Here is a 5,952-nt window from a genome sequence, read left to right as displayed (position 1 = left end):
GGAGGAGAAGGAGAAGAAGAAGAAGAAGAAGAAGAAGAAGAAGAAGAAGAAGAAGAAGAAGGAAAAGAAGAAGAAGAAGAAGAAGAAGAAAGTTTAAATATGGGACACTGATTACAACAGTAAAGCAAATATTGAATTGACTATAACTTTAATAAGCATGTTAAGATAAATCTATAATTCCACAAAAAGAAACAATATTAAATGAAAATTTGATATAAATGAAAATTTGATATAAATGAAATCAGAAGCTTCAACTGAAAACCTTCTTACGTGCTTGGAGCCTCACTGTAGTAGTGCAGCAGCAGTTTCCCTAACTTCTTAATTGCCTCTAACTTCCCTCTTTATGTTAGCAATTGTGATGTATTTTAGTCGTTTCCCAGTATATTTCCCTAATTTCCAATATTCTATGTCTCTCATAAAAAAATTGGTTTCAGGTCTCCATTCTATGCGATGTTTTTACTTACCTTTGAAGAGATGCTTTGGAGATGTGTGAGTTGGCTTTCAACATTGTAATTCTGCACCGATTTACCACTAAATTGGGTTTAGGAGCTATAATTGATTGATTTGTCTAGCTCCCAACACCTGAATATTCCCTCACAAATTTTTCATTCAAAATGTATGAAAATAACTGAGGCCCATTCTAGGCTAAAGCACTTTGTTTGGTTTTGTGCACTAATTCCTGCTGATAGGCTTCCTTCCTGATGTTTAAGGTAAGATGTGTGCTATGCCAGTGCGCTGCTAAAACGGTGATTGATTCTGCATCACCTAATTCTCGACCATCTTGTTGCGCTTTTCAGGTGCCCGTAGAATCTATTTCAAACAGAAGAAAGAACATGATCATAGAAATAGGCTAGGAAAGGGGAAAGGAAGAAAGAAATGCTCACAGTCTATAAACAGGAAGATGAAATTAGGGCAACGGGGCCTCTGAACGGCTGCAGGCACACTGGTAAGCAAGTGGAGGCTGTCCTGGAACAACCCATTTGTCTTGACTTGTGATGGTACAGCGTAGCCAGTGCTCAGACCTACTGAGAACCCAGGAACTAGCTTTTAAGGTTTTGCTGCAGACTCACTGTTCTGGACCAACTGGCCTTGGATTGAAAGGCCTTGCACTGAACGGCCTTGGACCGGGTTTCCTGATCAAGCTGATAGGCAGGTTTCCTGCCTGCTAGGCTCTGTGTTTATTAAGAGGAAAGGTTGCAGTGGGTGAAGGGCAGGGTTATGACAAAAAACAAGGCTATCAGCCTCAGTAGCCAAGGCAAGGAGGTGGGTGCTACAGGAAGGGAGCAGCTGAGGCCCATCCCCCCAGCTCCTAGCCATCTGGCTGTTTGTTTACTTATTTATTCCTATGTGTATTTTGCTAAACTCTTTGATAATCTGGGAGATTTGCAGAGCCATGAGAGGAGATGGGAATAGCAGATGGAACCATGCCGTGACAGTTGGTGATGCCTTCCTGTCTTTAAGACATTCTCATTCTGCATGATCCAGGAGCCACCCCTCACTGCAGTGTGATGAGTAGTCCACGGTTTCAAAAAAAAAAAAAAAGTACTTTGCATTTATTGTCTATGTCTGAAGATGGACTCAGGCCTACACACTAGAGGACAAAAGATCCAACCCGATCTGCAAACAAGACTGTGCCTGAAGAAGGTTCATCCCTGCTATGACACCCTTCACTTAGCTGAGGTTGCTGAGCAGTGAAATCCATAAATAGTTAAGAACCTCCAGCACCCTCCCCTCCCCACTCAAGAGGAAGTAAAACAGACTAGTGTCCTGACCTGAAACCCGCGCAGAAAGCTGCAAAATAACTAGCTTTTACCTGGTGTTTCAACACAACTTTATACAATAAGAACTTGGTTATTTCTGGTTTGCACTTCCATTTCAGGATGGATATCAAATAAGCTTGAGAGTAATTGTGCTAGCTTAGATTTCAAAGGCCAACTTTTTAACAAGAAAATGATTGCTTTGGCTTCTTAACTCGTGTCATCACTCATGTGGAGCAGTATCGGTGATTACCACTAAGCCTTACGAGCCAGTTACGAAAGAGGAAAGTTAATTCTTTAAAATTTAAATAATATTTTTAGTACATTGAAAACAATTATCGGTACCATTTTTTTTCTCTTTAGAGGTCATTGGTCTGAATAGTAACTTGTTCCCTGTTCGTCTGGCTATGGAGGAACGGAAAAAAAAAATAGCTTAAGCTTGTTCCTCTCCACACTTCTCCTCCAACACTGAGGCCGAAGAAATGAAATTTATTCTGAGCTCTGACATTGTGCAATGAACTGTACAATACTGACATTTCTCCTGGTTGTCTCTGACTTTGTCTCTTTCCCTCTTCTCTTCTTCCTTCCCCCACTCTCTCCCTTTCTCCTTTAGGATATCGGTGTACCTACTGTGTACTCAGCATTGCCATGTTGAACGCATCAGAACTGAATATTGAAAAAAAAGAAAACAACCAGTCTTCAGAGTATTTTGTTTGAGGGGGACAGAAGACAAAAAGCATCACCTACCCTACCAGAAGGTTCTGAGAACTTTAAAGATATGGATGCAGAGGGCCTGCAGGAAGGCCTCCTCACAGAACTTGAGCTTTGAATTGGTTAGTACTAAAGGAAAAGCAACCGTCATCTAAAAACATGAAGAGAAAATACGCAAGGCACAGACTGTTTAAAATCATGATAGGACCCAGGTGGACTGTAGCTATGTGTCTTGATTAGGGGTAAGGGAAGAGTGGGAGAAGGAACAGGGCGGAGGGTTTCCTGAGTCCTGCTATGTAATTCCAGCGGATCACTCTGGGAAATCGGAAGCCACTGAAGATAATTAGCCCAAGGGTACCACGACTGGGATTTTAAAAGATCGCCATTTCATGTTCTAGAAATGCAGTAAGGACTCATTTAGAAGTAGACAGTTTCCTTCTCAATGAACCTGGGCCTGTGCATGTATTTGTGTCTCAAACCTGTATTTTTTTATGCACCATACTTTGCTCTGCACTGTGCTAGGAAGAAAGTATAGAATCAGGCAGTCACTCACAAGATTCAGGACACACCAAAATACCAGGTTTCTTTAAGGAAAGCTCACTTCCCTGGACCTCAAACTTAGTTGTACTATCCCACAACTCTCTTGCTTTTGTTTTGAAGTGCAATAGCTTCCACAGATTAGTAGTAACCCCTTTTTTATAGTTCTTTAAAGAGTAATTGCATGGACCAAGGAGATGGCTCAGTAGATAAAGGCCTTGCAGGGAAAATGTGAGGACCCAAGTTCGGGTCCCCAGTGCCCTCACAAAAAGCAGAGCAGGCTTGGCCACATGCCTATCAGTCTCAAAGGTCAGCAACTAGAAACAGGAGTCCCTCTCATGCCCCACTCACATTCTGGAGAGACAAGCTGCCTACTTTTTTTTTTTTTATTACATATACACACAAGAAGAGGACATCAGATCACTTTATAGATGGTTGTGAGCCATCATGTGGTTGCTGGGAATTGAACTCAAAACCTCTGGAAGAACAGACAGTGCTCTTAACCTTTGAGCCATCTCTCCAGCCCCAAGCTGCCTACTTAACGCTAGCAAAAATAGTTAGCATCAGTGACAGAGCCTGCTTCAGTATATAAAGTGATGAGTGATTGAGGAAGATGCTTGACATCAACTCTACCCTAACACACACACACACACACACACACACACACACACACACACACACACATACATACACACATACACACACACACACACACACACACACAGGGATGAGAGAGAAACATACACAAACACATATGCACACATACACACCCAAGCACACACATACAAACCCACACATAATTTCAATGTCACTAGCATATCCTCTAGTACTAGCAATTAATAGAAAGTATAACAAAACTGAGAGAACAATTTCAGGCTTTTAAATCTCCACCCTTCTCTGGCCTATGTGGATATATTATCATTATTTTCAAGAATGTTCAAAGTGCTGAAAGTTAATTTAAAAGGAGGAAAAAAAATACTGGCTGAACAGTCTCACTTTAATTCCACTTGTAGGAAATAAAGGAGGATGGAAATTAGCACCTATCTCAGTGGAGAGTCCTGAAACACCACCATGTGAGAGAGCTGAGTGTGATCTCAATCAGAAGCTACTGCAATGAGATTTCAGAACCAAATATAGCCTCTAAGATGAAGTCGGATCCTAAGTGGAACCAGTCAATTCTACAATTAAATTCTCAGGGCTTTCAGATAAAAGAAAAACCCAAATAATCTTCATTCATACCTTGTATCAATTTCTCTGGGTTTCCAGGAATTATAACACTTTGGCTCTGATGCAATCTTTTCCAGGAGCACTCCTGTAAAACAATGCCATTTTCAAAAAGTTAGGGAAAAGTTTTACAGCAAAATGTTTGGGGAAAAAAAGGAAAAAAAAAAAAAAAGAAATTCGTGTAGCACTAGACTTAAGAAGAACAGAGAGGATATCGCACAAAGACCCCTAATAGAAACTTAAACGAACAATTTGCAGCTCATATATATTAATAATGCAAGAACTCTATACATTTATTCATAATAATTGGCCAAAGATAATTTGCCATAGAGTAATTGAACCAGAACTAATTGTTATTCTCTGTGCCTTATTTTAATACTATCCCTTTTCATGCCCAAATGTTATGTCTGGGTCTCCTCCTGTATGTGTTTGAACACAATAGTTGTAAAAATACTTCTTACTATTTTGACTTTGATAAACATATGTATACACTAATTATAAAAAGAAAAATATTAAATAGTTTCATTTCACCAATTACTGATACAGATTTGTCTTATGGATCGAGGTGTGGTGGTGTATTCATTTAATCTCAGCACTCCTGAGGCAGAGGCAGAGATGGAGGCTTTATCTCTACAGGTTTGAGGTCAGCCAAGTATACATAGTGAGACTCCATCACAAATATACATATATATTATATATGTATTTATGTGTGTATGCATACATATGTGTGTATGTATATGTACATACATATAAATACAAATAAAAATAGATTTACCCTATGGGATGAATATCATTTTGATCATTTCTCAGACACAATCTTCAAAAAAATAAGCTGGGCGTCGTGGCACATGCCTTTAGTCCCAGCACTTGGGAGGCAGAGACAGGCGGATCTTTATGAGTTCAAGGCCAGCCTGGTCTACATGGCAAGTTCAGGACAGCCATGGCTACATAGAGAAACCCTGTCTTAAAAAACAAAACAAAACAAAACAAAACAAAAAATAATGAACACGAAGAGGAGGCTGTCAGTTTCACTCACAGCTTCAGCCTCTTTGAAGTTAATTTACTTTGTACAAATACAAGGTAGGGAGGCTTTACCATTCTCCAGCCTTTTCTGCATGGAAGATGTAATTCCATAGAACAAATGGCGTGGAACAGAGAGCTCTGTCGTCAAAAGAAACAGAACCGTAAAAACCAAAACAGACCAAAACCTGCCGCTGCTGTTCTTGGTACCCAGAGCCCGCTGAATCCTGCCTCCTCTGATAACTGACTTTGAGAGCTCGACGGCAATTAGCCTCTTAGACGAGGGCTCAGTTTCATCAGTGTTGATATGGAACAGTATTTGCCTCATTTACTTTTTCTCTTCTCATGAGGGACAAGAGGTATAAAGGAATAGATGCTTCCGAAGACTCTGTACCTGTGCTAAACATCATTCTTGCTGACGGAGTTTCTGGTCTAGGGGCTCCCCTGGCCCTGAACTTAGGATCTGAAAATACACAAATGGGTTGTCTCCCACAAAAAAGAAAGCCACCTGGAATATTTTTCAGATAGATATCTTAACACATCCTTCAGTCACCAGAGGAACCATTTCATCTCATTTGAAAGATGTCTTTCCATCAGTCTCTCTGTGTACTAATCTACTCTGATGTGGGTAAGGCCAACCCCACTCTCACTCCATAAAACGCAACGCTTCAACTATAGCAAATCTACATAGTGAAAATGTGGC

The sequence above is a fragment of the Acomys minous genome (genome assembly GCF_964271855.1).
Source record: "Acomys minous genome assembly, chromosome: 11".
NCBI lineage: Eukaryota > Metazoa > Chordata > Mammalia > Rodentia > Muridae > Acomys > Acomys minous.
Note: the sequence above shows the minus strand (reverse complement) of the source record.